Source organism: Trichomycterus rosablanca, chromosome 5, assembly GCF_030014385.1.
Source record: "Trichomycterus rosablanca isolate fTriRos1 chromosome 5, fTriRos1.hap1, whole genome shotgun sequence".
NCBI lineage: Eukaryota > Metazoa > Chordata > Actinopteri > Siluriformes > Trichomycteridae > Trichomycterus > Trichomycterus rosablanca.
In genome coordinates, this window is record NC_085992.1 from 10,962,093 (window position 1) to 10,977,048 (window position 14,956).

Consider the following 14,956-nt stretch of genomic DNA (forward strand, 5'->3'; position numbering starts at 1 on the left):
AAGAAATAAAAATGATCAAGCATTAACAGCATCACTGAAAACCTCAATCAAATACCGACCTGCCAAATTTAAGGTTACACATACAAACACTTTGGCAGAAAACCTTGCAGTACTGCTCATCTAAATAAATACTGTATCATTTTAAACCGGCACAATACTGGTGTGAGAGAACAATAACTGTAGTGCTACAATGTGGGCATCACCAAAAACACAGACCATGAAATCTCCTACTGTATTCAGCAAGGACAATCACAAAAAGGCTAAATTAACAAGGGTTACCAGGTCTCTAGTCTTAAAACGGAAAGACTGTAGGTAAAGTAGGTAGGTGAGTGGGTAGACAGGTGGGTACAGTAGGTAAAGGAGTAGGTAAGTAGGTGGGTACAGTAGATAAAAAGGTGAGAACAGTAGGGTAGGAAGGTGGGTACAGTAGGTAAGTGTTTAGGTTGGTAGGTGATTACAGTAGGTAGGTAGATGGGTAATATACTTAGGTGAGTAGATAGGTAGGAAGGTACAGCAGTTAGGAAGGTACAGTGGGTAGGTGAGTAGGTAGGTAGCTGGGTACAGTAGATAGAAATGTGAGTAATGTTGGAAGGAAAGTAGTGGGTGGGGGGGGGGGGGGGGGGGGCAGTACATAGGTAGGTAACCAAGTAGATAGGTGTGTACATTTGGTAGGTAGGTATTTAGTTAGTAAGTTACAGCAGTTAGGGAAGTACAGTAGTTAGGTGAGTGGGTAGGTGGGTACAATTCAAGGTAGGTGGGTACAGTTTTTAGGTATTTAGGTGATTAGAAAGCTACAGCAGTTAGGAAGGTGCTGTTGGTAGGTGGGTAGGTAGGAGAGTAGGTAGGTTGGTAGGCAAATAAATTAGAAGACCGATTTATGTTGTGTTGATGTTTTAAAGTTGTGATAAATGAGGGTTGATATTTAATGTAAACAGGTTTAGCATGATGGTACCATGTCTTTCACTCTTGTCTTGTAAATATAACACTGAATTCAAACTTATTTACATTTATACCTTCATATCTCCTATATGTGAGCTACATGATCTTCTTTGTTACATTTTCTGACCTGTACATAGTTTCTACCTGCTAAAAGACAGTTCTATTATAGACCGTTTAATCAGTATAAAACCTTTTAATTATGTAAAAGGTCCTTTGGTAAAAAAATATTCGAATGATAAGTTTCTTCTCACTGTCTAGTAAACTGAGTAAAACTGGTTTAGCTCTGTAGTTAGATACCAAGGTTGCTTATATTTTGTATATAATGATGATGGCGCAAAAGCTTTTTTGGTATTTTTAATTTGTACATTGTATATCGGGCTACTTCCATCTTCCAATTGTAACTAACAGTAATGATTAATAGTAATAAATTACCAAAAATGGTTATCAGTCTGTTGCTGTAGTTTTATACACTTGTAAAAATGAAGGTCCATAAATGGCTGTTTGTTTGGTCTCTAGATGATTTTGCTGCATAACATTCCATTATGTGTGATTATATACAATTACCCTGATTGTGTCCTCTATACAGATTCGACCCTTCACCGCTGACTGAGGACGCCTCTCAACTGACGCCCCCTCCGGTACGCACAGTCAGTACAGACTGCATTTTTCACCTGCACGAGTCGAGTTCATACACTGATGGGCACTGTGCACGGAGGGCCACACCCCCATCAGCATTATTCCTCAGCCCTGTGCAGGCGCCATCAGTCAGCCAGCCAGCAGGGGCCGCAGTCGCACCAGTCATGAGGATCTATGATCTGATTTTTTTACCCTCTAACCCTGAACAACAGCCAATCGTTGTTCATGCTGCCGCCCAGCCCAGTCGGAGAGGCAGAGCTGAGGTTCGATACGATGTATTTGAGACCCCAACTCTGGTGTGCTAACGTACTTCACCGCTGCGCCACCTGAGCGGCTACCAATTGCAATAAGTTTTAATAGGTTTAATGGGTTCAGTGTGTCAGGAGTTGTGCAGTTTTAATTCGCGTATGTTCCTTTAAGAAGCAAATTGTTCCTGTTTAGGAAACGAAACTTAAGTTTACTGGAAAAGTGAAACTGGAAGAGGCTGGTTAGTTTGTTACTGTTATGCAGAAAATATAATCACGATTAGAGATCTACAGACCTGGTAATCATTTCTATACTAAATTAAAATGTCTTATCGAGATTTATGTAAGAGCTAGATAATGTTAAAAACGTTAACAGTTTATAGACGCTTATAATGGACTGAAGAGACAGTTATTCATTTATTCTTTCAATGCAAAATAACAAATAAATTTTGGTCTGATTTAAAAGATCATTTGTTTAAAACAACTAAAGCTAGGCATTGTTGGAAGCTTAAAGATGTAATATGCTACTATAATAATGATGCCAATAGACAAATAGAATATACTGTTAATTTTTTTATTCTATATGTTCTATAAGTTTTTTATTCTTCAAGTTTTTTATTCATAAAGTAAAGTTTTTAGGCTCCAGACGTATGTTACTTTTGTTTTTACTGGAATTTAATTAACTTCTGCAATCTTTAAAAGCATTAGGTTTATAAATTACTTTGAACGTTATTTTGGGGAGGATTGTGATGAAGGTTGAATGGCTTTCCTTGTTGTTTGTCGAAGTATGTATGAGTGTATGTGTGTTACCCCTATTTTTTGATAAGTTTGTTTAATAACAGAATGTGATGTTTGTACTGTAGTTTATTGTGCTGATACTTTATCCTGATCAATATTGTATATGCAATGTTTCCTTTTCCTTTGTTATTTTTCTAAAATGCAATAAAAAAAAATAAAAATAGCGCAGAGTCCCAATAACTGCCCTGTATCAGATGTATTTTAAATAAAAATATTGCTAAAAGACTACGCTCATAATAAATATGCTTCTGTGTATGTTAAACAGGTTTGTCTTTGCTGAAAGAGAAATATTTACTTCACCACGACATTGATCTCTCTTCTGCATTGTGTTTAGATATGGAGTAAGTTCATTTATTTAACTTTTAAAATAATTCATTCTTTATTTTACTGACAATGAAATGTCATATTTGCTGTATGATATTTATCGCTTCCATTGTAGCAGTACTGTATAGTGGGAGTGGCTGAACTAGTAATCGTAAGATTGCTGGTTCAAGCCCCACCACTGCCAGGTTGGCACTGTTGGACCCTTAATCCTCAACTCCCTTGTATACAAGTGTCCACTAAATTCTGAAAATATCAGAATATCCAGCACAAAAATGACTTACCTGGCTTACCAGCTAAATTTGCAGTAAGAAAATCTTCATTCGACTTTTGACTTTTGTTCATCATACATAAACTGTAGTAAATATATATTTGTAATAGATGATTTATGATTCCTTAGGATCTGTAACACAATATCATACAGTATATTTGGATATTGTTTTTCTCTGTGATCTCTGAGGCCTGATCTCAACCCTCTGATACATTTGGTATGAACTGGAATGTAGCTTGCGATCCAGGCTTTCTTGGCAGAGCTCACAAATGATCTTTTGAATGAATAGGTAAAACAAACTCCCATAGACACTCTTTAAAAAGTCTTTGCCAGAAGACTGGGGGCTGTTGGGGGTGGAAAGCAATTTTAAATTAATGCCAGTAATTATGGGATAGGACGTTCAGTGAGATCAGGTGTGCACATCATGATCAGGAGTTAACACCTTGTTGGTAATATAGTGTATTGCTAAATAGAAAACAGCATTAACAAAACACATTTTTTATTTATCACTAGACACTTAAAATGCTTGAGCTACCTGATACTTTCACAATAAACATTTTTTAGGATGCCTGATGTCCGTCCTGACACGGTATTCTGTCAGTGAAGGAAAAACTAAAGGACAATGGATGTAAAGATGAAGTTCTCCTCTCCAACCTGGATTTTTCTGAACGAGTCTTCAGACACAGTCTACTTAACAAAGATGTGACTCTGCTGATCAAAGGTCAATGGAAATGTGTGCGAATTGGCAAAAATCAAGACAAAATCTACACCGTGTCATCTGAAGATGGTCAAACACGCATTGATTGTGCTGTCACCTGTAGTGGGGATTATATTTCAAGGTGGTATATTAAGAATTTGCATTTCAGTGTGCATTCCTGCCAAGATGAAAGTAAATCGTGTTTTGAACAAGCACATGAGGCACTGAAATCCAAAATACCTGCATTAAAAATCACATGCAACAGGTTTTCGATCACCTACATGGTTAAGCATTCATTAGTGGAGCAGTGTATATCTATCAAAACAAAATGCAAGTTTCATTTTGATCAAATAACCGCTGAGGGTTTGCTAGAAAGGAAATGCTGGCTGGAAAAAGAGAAACCAAATTGCAGTAGGCTGAAAAAATGCCTCGACTTTCTAATAGAGAAATATCTCACCATGCCTGAATCTCCGAAGTCGAACTGCAAGTTCATTTTACAGGGAGATCAAGAAATGCTAGAAATCTCTTCAGCATGTCCAGATAATGAAATGCAGACAAGATACATCTTGATGAATGACTTTGCTTTAAAAGTGTCTATGTTTCCTCCAGCTTGGTAGTAAGCTAGAAGTGATAAACATCTTTGGTAAGCCAAGCACCATTTAAAGTAGGGATGGGCATTTTGTTTTTGCTATAATATAATAGTACTTCATTATTTACTCATTTTCACTAACCTTTTTATTCTGTTCATGTTAAGAGCATTATCTGTAGAAGAGATGTTTATTCAGTTGCCTTTTCATTTTTACTTTACATTTTTTTACAAATTTTACAAATTACTAATTTATTTTACTAATTACTTTAATTAGAGAATCAAATGACTTAAGCAATATTTATCTTGTATGGTCATCACTTATTCCATTCTGTCTTTAACTATGCAAGGTCTTTTACACCTCAGAAACTACCCCCCCCCCCCCCCCCCCCCCCCCCTTTGGGGGACCTTTAGTACTTTATTATTAAGAGCATTATTTTGTATATACAGTGGGGCCAAAAAGTATTTAGTCAGCCACTGATTGTGCTGATTGTTCTACTTAGAAAGATGAGAGAGGTCTGTAATTTTCATCACTTCAACTATGAAAGAAAAAATGAGAAAAAAAATCCAGGAAATCACATTGTAGGATTTTTTAAGAATTTAGAGAATTTAGCTGGAGATCATCTGTTATAGTTTTGAGTAGTGGTTTGAGGTTCATGTTATATAACTCTGACAGTTGAGTGGAAACTTTAATGCCCAGGTAAGTTATGTGCTTTGTGCTCAGGGGGATTGGCAGAGTCTGGGAAGTAGTGTCTAATTTCTCCATGTTAAGTGGTAGGATTGCTGATTTGCCCAGATAATAGAATAATCAGATATTTTGGGAAATTTCTCTATTGTTTTGATAATCTCGTGCACTGATGAGATAGGGTTCTGAAGGAAGAGTAAAATGTCATCTGCATATAGGCTGATCTTGTGCTCTACAGTCCCTGACAGAAGTTCTGTCGCTTATCCCTGTTGTGGAAACAAAAGCTTATAACCTGACTTTAAATTCATCCATTGGTTTTAGAAATGACTCATATGAAAGCTGAAACCCTCCCAAATGAGGTTTAATTTACGAAAATAATTTACGAAAAAACGAATTTACGAAAAAAAAATTTGCTTCACTGCAGAAATATTGATCATTTAATGAACACAGAAAGGTCAGATTTTGGCAAGACAAAAGTTTTGTTGCCTTGTCATATAATACACCCAATCCTAGTTTACAGCCTCACCTGTGCTTACTAATTGATCGGTTAATTAGTGGGTGTGTATAAAAAGAACCCCAGCACCCCAGACCTTCACTTGAACTGCAACTTCACCTCTGACAACATGCCAAAAGTCCAACCTGTGACCAAAGCCTTGATTATCAAGAGGCTGAAGACCAGATCCACTGCAGAGGTGGCTGGCACCTTTAATGTGTCTCAGCGTCAAGTACAAAGAATTAAAAAAAGATTTGAAGAGACTGGAGATGTTTTTGACAAGCCCAGGTCCGGCAGACCCCGCAAGACAACTGCTAAGGAGGAACGTTTGTTGGTTAGAAAATCCAAAGCCAGCCCCTCTTCCACTGCAGCAGAGCTCCACCAGGCCTGGTCACCTCAAGTCCCTGTGTCAACTAGAACAGTTTGTAGGATTCTGTCTCGAAATGGCCTCCATGGTCGAATCAGTGCCCAGAAGCCAGCACTAAACAAAAGGCAATTAAAAAACCGTGTGGCATTTGCCAAGGCCCACAGCCTGCTAAACGGATGGACGCTGGAAAAGTGGCAGAAGGTGGATTTCTCAGATGAATCTTCAGTTGAATTACACCACAGCCGCCGCAAATACTGCAGAAGACCTACTGGAGCCCGTATGGATCCAAGATTCACCCAGAAAACTGTTAAGTTTGGTGGTGGAAAGATCATGGTCTGGGGTTACATTCAGTATGGGGGTGTGCAAAACATTTGCAAGGTGGAAGGCAATATCAATAGCCTAAAATATCAAGAAGTATTAGCTACCTCTTACATTCCCAATCATAAAAGGGGTCAAATTTTGCAGCAGGATGGTGCTCCATCTCATACATCCATCTCTACACCAAAGTTCCTCAAGGCGAAGAAGATCAAGGTGCTCCAGGACTGGCCAGCCCAGTCACCAGACATGAACATCATTGAGCATGTTTGGGGTAGGATGAAAGAGGAAGCTTGGAAGACAAAACCAAAGAATCTTGATGAACTCTGGGAGGCATGTAAGACTGCATTCTTTGCTATTCCTGATGACTTCATCAATAAATTGTATGAATCATTGTCGAACCGCATGGATGCAGTCCTTAAAGCTCATGGAAGTCGCACAAAATATTAAATATGGCTCTAATAGCACCACAACTTCATTCACCAATGTTATGAAACATATCTTTGTATTTCAAGTAAATTATTTGTTTGATTTTCACATTACTTTCTGTGGGCGACAAAACTTTTGTCTTGCCAAAATCTGACCTTTCTGTGTTCATTAAATGATCAATATTTCTGCAGTGAAGCAAATTTATTTTTGTAAATTAAACCTCATTTGGGAGGGTTTCAGCTTTCATATGAGTCATTTCTAAAACCAATGGATGAATTTAAAGTCAGGTTATAAGCTTTTGTTTCCACAACATGGATAAGCGACAGAACTTCTGTCAGGGACTGTAGGTTCAGCGTCTGAATACCCTTGATATTTTTGTTTTGGCGTATAGCAGCAGCTAATGGTTCTATAAACATTGAGAATAGAAGGGGAGAGAGTGGAAAACCTTGCCTGGGGCCTTTCTGTAATGTGAAACATTATGATATTAGTCCGTTAGTGTTAACCGTGGCTTTAGGTGCAGTGGTGCACCTAAAGCCTCAGAAACTATTTTAAGTTTTGCAATTGTTGCTCCTTAAATAGTGTAAAATAACAGTAACTGAAATGATAGTGACCATATAGTGCTTCTTCCTTCAAGATTAAATTGTTCTGCTTTACACCAACCAGCATGCCTAAATATTTAAATACTGCTATGTAGAATGTACAATTATTATTAGGGCTTATTATCGGGGCCAATCAAGGCATTTTTTAACTGATCGGTATCGGCTTTACTAAGGCCGATCCTAAGCCGAGTTTTACGTCAGCATGTCCGCTGTGTGGAAATACTTTAAATTGGAAAGTGAAACAAGTCCAACAGTGAAGTGTAATGTCTGCAATGCGAGCGTTTTACGAGGCGGTAGGAGCAGAGCTGCGTTCATTACTGTAGAATTTTACTATTTATATGGTGTGTGAGTCAAGGATCACTCCGTTTACAAAACAACGTAGTGATGCACTTGCTTAATAAAGAAATAAATACACGGTATAATCACAAATTGTCGGGGGCATAACACTTTATCAACTTCTTCTGTTACGGTACCGAATAGCAGACAGCTAGAGTCATCGCGTTAGCCAAGCACGCTATTCCATGCACTATGGAAGCCCCAAAGGGTCAAAACACACTGACTTCATGTAGAAACGTCCATCAAACCATTGTCACAATACAACCACAGAAAAGTTTGTTACAGTTACAACACGCATACAAGTGCTTGGTGGCTCATAAGAAACAAACCAGATATCATTTAACCAAACGATCTACAATTACTACCAATTTGATACAGCACCTAAAAAATAAACGCTCAGCCGAATACAGCGAGTTTATTATTATATGATAAGAAGAGGGAACCGGCTAACACGGCAGAGATGCTGATTTTCCTCAAAAAGAACCTTCACTTCATCTTGAGTGTTCTAATTTTACTACTACAATGCTGCACTAAGTTTGTTTACTTTTATTTTGTAAAAATAAAAGAACATTAAGCAATAGCTTGGATGCAGGCAATTTTTTCCTACAGCACGGCAGAGCTATTCAGTTGTTAAACATATACATTGGATTAATTTAAATAACTGTAATGTACTTGAAGTGTGCACTGTGTGGACAGTATTATCTAGTTCTTATCTAGACGATATCTAGAAAATATCGGTCTAGAAAGTATCGGTTTGAGACTCGGTATCGGATCGGGATCAAAATTAATGATCAGGATCGGGCTCGGGAACAAAAAAAACGTGATCGGGACATCCCTAATTATTATACTGAACATTGTATACTTTTGTATGCACATTTAATATTTTTCTTGCGATGGGGATTGTTTGTCGATCAAATAAAAAGATCATTATTAAACTTTAACAAACCCATTTGTAAGTGGTTATATTTATTCATTCATTTCATTTTCATGTTTTACCACTGCTCTTTGTGTGTGTGTGTGTGTGTGTGTGTGTGTGTGTATTTGTATTTGTGTGTGTATTTGTGTGTGCATACTTTTTACATAGTTTATGGTAGATATGTCCTCATGTAGATGTTGCAGCCTTATTCCAGCTTCAGTTTCTGAACTGTCACATTTACTTCCAGAATTTCTTTTTTTCATGTGCCACTGCCTTCCACACAACGCAAATGGCAAAATATATCCAGCCCGCATTTAATCAAATACTAAAGTTACATTAAGCCCCCCCAACCCCCAAAAAAGACAATGTCTAACTTAATAATAAATAATAATAGTAATAAAAGACAAAAACTGACATTTGGTCATTATTTAGTCTGTTGCTGTAGTTTTATACATTTATATAAAATAAGGTTTATCAAGGTTTTTTTTGTTTAGAAAACCTTTATTTTGTATAGCACATTTTATTATGTGGAGTTTTTTTGTGGTTGAAATTGTTCTTCAGTGCTCAAAAAGATTATTGAAGGCTGAACCAAGGGGACCATTAGAATTTGTTTGTAGGCAAATTTCCAACAAGCTCATGGTCAGGTGTCCACAAACTTTCAGCCGTTTGTGGTAAAAAATAATGAAATGAGGGTTTCTAGATGATTTTTTTGTCATAACATTTAATCATTAAATAGCTTCTTTTTTATGTGCTCTGCTTGGAAGAGATCAAGATTGTCAGTGTGATTCTAGGTGAAAAGTGTTATTGTGTTTTATTCAGGGGAATTTTAATGGGTTCAAAGTATCAGGAGTTCTGCAGATTTAATTCTCGTATTATCCTTCAAGAAGCAAATTGTTCCTGTTCAGGAAATGAAACTTAAGTGTTTACTGGGACAGTGAGACTGGTCAACTTGTTTCTGTTGTGCAGAAAACCTGATAATCAGAATCAGAGATCTACAGATAAGCAGATGGTAAGCATTTCTTTACGAATTTAGAAAGTGTTATTGAGATTTATGTTGAAAACAGTTAGAAAACGTTACATGTTCACAGATGCCTGTAAGAGACACACTTCATTGCATTTTTGAAATTTTTCGTGATTTATGTTTATAAATGGATTTTCTTTACCTAAAATGTAATATATTTTATAAAATATTTTAGGTCAAATATAAAACCATCTGGATGAAAGGTTTGTGGTCAGATGAAAGAAGAATTTGAGTTGTATAATTGCAATATTAAGTATGTTTGAAGGGGAAATGGTAAGGCATTACAACCCAACAACGCTGTATAAATCTAGTTAATAATAATAAAGAACTTAGAGCAAAGATGTATGTGATTTAATCATTCAGTCACAGACAAGATCTATTGCAGAGTCCCAATATCTGCCATGTAGCGGATGCAATCTGAATAAAAAGATTTTTAAACACTTAGCACATAAAGCATATAAATTAATATATGTTCCTGTATATTTTAAAAAGGTTTGTCTTTGCTGAAAAAGAAATATTTACTCCACAACATTGATCTCTCTTCTGTGTTGTGATTAGATATGGAGTAAGTACTCGTTTATTTATTTAACTTCTAAAATAATGTATTCTTTATTTTATTGACAATTAAATGACTAGTGAACTCAAACTACCTGAAACCTTTATAAACAAAAACTATTTTCATTTTTAGGAGGTTTAATGTCTGTCCTGACACAGAAGGTATACTGTCAGTCAAAAAAAAACTAAAGGACAATGGATGCAAGGATGAAGTCCTTCGCACCAACCTGGATTTTGCTGAGCGAGTCTTCAGACACAGTCTACTTAACAAAGATGTGACTCTGCTGGTCAAAGGTCAATGGCAATCTGTGCAAATTGGTTTAGATCAAGAGGTCGTCTACACTGTGTCATCGGAAGATGGTCAAACACAAATCGACTGTGCTGTCTGCTGTTATAATGATACTATTTTGTGGGAGCATGTTAAGAGTCTTCATTTCAGTGTTCATTCCTGCCAAGATGAGAGTAAATCATGTTTTAAACAAGCCCAAGAGATGTTGAAAACCAAAATACAGGCACTTACAATCACATGCAACAGGTTTTCGATCACCTACACAGCTATGTCTGCACATTTATCAGTATATAAAAGGAAGAGTGTATCCATCAAAACTAAATGTAAGTTTCATTTTAATCAGATAACTGTTAAGGGTTTGCTGAAGAAGAAATGCTGGCTGGAAAAAGAGAAACCGAAATGCAGCGAGCTGAAAAAATGCCTCGACTTTCTAATAGAGAAATATCTCACCATGCCTGAATCTCCGAAGTTGAACTGCAAGTTCATTTTACAGGGAGATCAAGAAATGCTGGAAATCTCTTCAGCATGTCCAGATAACAAAATCCAGAAAGAATACATTTTGATTATTGACTCCAAGGTGTCTATGTATCCACCAGCTTGGTAGTAAGCTAGAAGTGATCCGAATCTTTTGTAATCGTTTGTTAATCTGTAATCTGCTTGTTCTCATGTTAATTTCAAGCACAGTTCAAAGCAGGGACAGACATTTTGACTATTTTTGCTGTTGTAGTACTTGATAATTTACTAATTTTCACTAAGCTTTTATTCAGGTCATGTTATAAACATGATCTCATCCTGCAGAAGAGAAACATGCTCAATCAGTTGCCTTTTCATTTTTATTTCAGTCAGACATTGTTAAGTACAGAACTTGCAAATGACTTATGTAATAGTTATAATTTTTGTCATTTATTCCACATCTTTATCTATACAAGGACTTTTACACCTCATGTAGGTACAAAAACTATTTTAAGTTGTGTTATGTAAAGTTGGTTGTCATGCAGGTTGTCTTTGCAGTTTAAACTAGCGTGTTCACTACATTTTATTTGGTGCTTGGAGCAAGCTCAGGTTGCTAGTGATTATCCACCATCTTCGTCCTCATCCCACGTCCAAATGGACAAAAATGTATTAAACTTTAGCTTTAAAAAAGAAGCAAAGAAACACTGAGAAAGCCAATAAATGTAGAAGTGTTAACTTGACAGAGCATTATAGATGTTCTTATTTAGAATCCCAGATATGCTTTATGTTCAGTAAACATTCCTCACTGTAGTACACTGTCTAAAAACCAATCCAGTTAAAACCTATTGCATGGTTATATTTGTTTGGACAAAAAGAGTGCAAGGTTAGTGTTTGCTTAAGTGCTTAGTGAAGAGATGGTAAAGATCTTCAGTCCCATCCAGAGGAAGTGTATTTCAACACCATGCAGAGAACAGACTTGAAGCTTGTCTTCTTAAAGTCCAGAGATGGGTGAAGTCCAACCAGTCTTGTGGCTCAGAAGGTACAGAGCTGTGTTTAACATACAAGAACAAACACCAAGTTGCTCCTTAATTAGTGTAAAATAACAGTAATGGAATAAGTGTAGCGACCATATAGCTCTTTTTCCTTCAAGATGAAATAGTTCTGCTTTACACCAACCAGCCTGCTTAAATATTTAAATACTGCTATGTTGAATTACTTTATGTACAATTATTATACTGAACATTGCTTTTGTATGCACATGTAATATTTTTCTTTGTTGGGATGAAGATTAAACCCATTTATAAGTGGTTGTAGTTAAAATTGTGGTTAAAATTGTTCTTCAGTGCTTAAAAAGATTATTGAAGGCTGGACCAAGGGGACCATTAGAATTTGTTTGTAGGCAAATTCCCAACAAGCTCTTGGTCAGGTGTCCACAAACCTTCAGCCATTTGTGGTAAAAAAAAAGAAGGGTTTCTAGATTATTTTTTGTCATAACATTTAATTATTAAATCTTTTTCATTTGCTCTGATTGGAAGCGATTAAGATAGTCAGTGTGATTCTAGGTAAAAAAAAAGTGTTATTGTGTTTTATTCAGGGGAATTTTAATGGATTAAAAGTATCAGAAGTTCTGCAGATTTAATTCTCGTATGTTCCTTTAAGAAGCAAATTGTTCCTGTTCAGGAAACGAAACTTCAGTGTTTACTGGGACAGTGAGACTGGTCAGCTTGTTTCTATTGTGCAGAAAACCTGATAATCAGAATCAGAGATCTACAGACATGGTAATGATTTCTTTACTAAATTAAAATGTTTTATTGAAATTTATGTAACAGCTAGATCATGTTAAAACGTTAAATGTTCACAGACTCCTGTAAGAGACACATTTCATTGCATTATTGAGATTATTTTCTGTGATTTATGTTTATATATGGATTTTCTATGTATGTTCCTATGTCGAATATGTCAAAATGTTTTAGGTTTCAAATAAAGCTGTTGTGTTTATAGATTTACATGCATTTGAGATGAGGTATTACTGTTCCTCCCCTTTAGAGGGCTCAGTGAGATTATGTGCTAGAGAGAATGTGAGAGGAGAATAGTAAGATATGTATGTGTGAAATGGAAGCTGTTGAAGAGAGTTCAGGAAAAGCCACTAAACTGTAAACTTGTGTCCTCCTCTGATTCACGCACCAACACAACAAAAGCCATCTGGATGAGAGGTTTGTGGTCAGATATAAGAACATTTTGAGTTATACACTGGCAATATTAAGTATGTTTGAAAAAGAAAGGGTAAGGCATTAAAACCCAACAACGCTGTCTAAATCTAGCTAATAATAATAATAATAATAATAATAATAAAGACCTTATAACAAAGAAGTATGTCATTTAATCATTTAGCCACAGACATGTTGCAGAGTCCCAATATCTGCCATGTTGCAGATGCATTTTGAATAAAAAGATTTTTAAACACTTAGCACATAAAGCATATAAATGATTAAATATGTTCATGTATATTTTAAACAGGTTTGTCTTTGCTGAAAGAGAAATATTTTTTCCCCAATACCAATCTCTCTTCTGCATTGTGATTAGATATGGAGTAAGTACTCATTTATTTTTATTACTTCTAACATAATTTATTATTTATTTTATTAAGAATGAAATGTTATATTTGCTGTATGATATTCAGCCCATCCAATATAGCAGTACAGTTCATTAAAGTATCTGTGTAGGGTATCTGTATTATATATTAAGGTTGGCGATTGTGGAACAGGACATCTGACAAGATCAGGTGTTCACACCTTGTTCAACATATCGTTAATTAGAATTCAAGAACGTGTTTTGTAGATAATCTACCAGTGAACTCAAACTACCTGAAACTTTCACAAACACTGTTATTATTTTTTTTAGGACATTCGATGTCTATCCTGACACAGAAGGTATACTGTCGGTCAAAGAAAAGCTAAAGAACAATGGATGCAAGGATGAAGTCCTTCGCACCACGCTGGATTTTGCTGAGCGAGTCTTCAGACACAGTCTACTTAACAAAGATGTGACTCTGCTGGTCAAAGGTCAATGGCAATCTGTGCAAATTGGTTTAGATCAAGAGGTCGTCTACACTGTGTCATCGGAAGATGGTCAAACGCAAATCGACTGTGCTGTCTGCTGTTATAATGATACTATTTTGTGGGAGCATGTTAAGAGTCTTCATTTCAGTGTTCATTCTTGCCAAGATGAGAGTAAATCATGTTTTAAACAAGCCCAAAAGATGTTGAAAACCAAAATACAGGCACTTACAATCACATGCAACAGGTTTTCGATCACCTACACAGCTATGTCTGCAGATTTATCAGTATATGAAAGGAAGAGTGTATCCATCAAAACTAAATGTAAGTTTCATTTTGATCAGATAACTGCTAAGGGTTTGCTGAAGAAGAAATGCTGGCTGGAAAAAGAGAAACCGAAATGCAGCGAGCTGAAAAAATGCCTTAACTTTCTAATAGAGAAATATCTCACCATGCCTGAATCTCCATCGAACTGCAAGTTCATTTTACAGGGAGATCAAGAAATGCTAGAAATCTCTTCAGCATGTCCAGATAACGAAATCCAGAAAGAATACATTTTGATTATTGACTCATGTTCGAAGGTAACTATGTTTCCACCAGCTTGGTAGTAAGCTAGAGTAGTAAGTTAGGTACAGAGCTGTGTTTAACATACAAGAACAAACACCAAGTTGCTCCTTAATTAGTGTAAAATAACAGTAACTGAAAGTGTAGTGACCATTTAAATACTGCTATGTTTAATTACTTTATGTACAATTATTATACTGAACATTGCTATCATGTAATATTTCTTTCTTGGAATGATTAGCAGATTAAAGCTTATCGTAATAAATAAAACTATAAATGTTTAACAAACTTATTTGTAAGTGGTTATATTTATTCATTCATTTAATTTTCATGGTTTACCACTGCTTTATCCTGGTCAGGGTCGGAGCAGGTCCAGTGTTCCCGG

The 14,956-nt window shown here is 36.1% G+C and overlaps 2 long non-coding RNA genes across 2 annotated transcripts; both read left to right on the forward strand.

Moving 5' to 3' along the window:
• The first annotated feature begins 2,019 nt into the window (after window positions 1-2,019).
• Window positions 2,020-4,531, forward strand: LOC134314310 (uncharacterized). Its single transcript, XR_010012363.1, has 3 exons — window positions 2,020-2,119; window positions 2,884-2,959; window positions 3,775-4,531. It is a non-coding gene; the product is annotated as an uncharacterized LOC134314310 (long non-coding RNA).
• Window positions 4,532-10,355: 5,824 nt separating this feature from the next.
• LOC134314309 (uncharacterized) lies at window positions 10,356-14,808 on the forward strand. The gene is made up of 3 exons (XR_010012362.1): window positions 10,356-12,729; window positions 13,469-13,541; window positions 13,853-14,808. It is a non-coding gene; the product is annotated as an uncharacterized LOC134314309 (long non-coding RNA).
• Window positions 14,809-14,956: the final 148 nt, after the last annotated feature.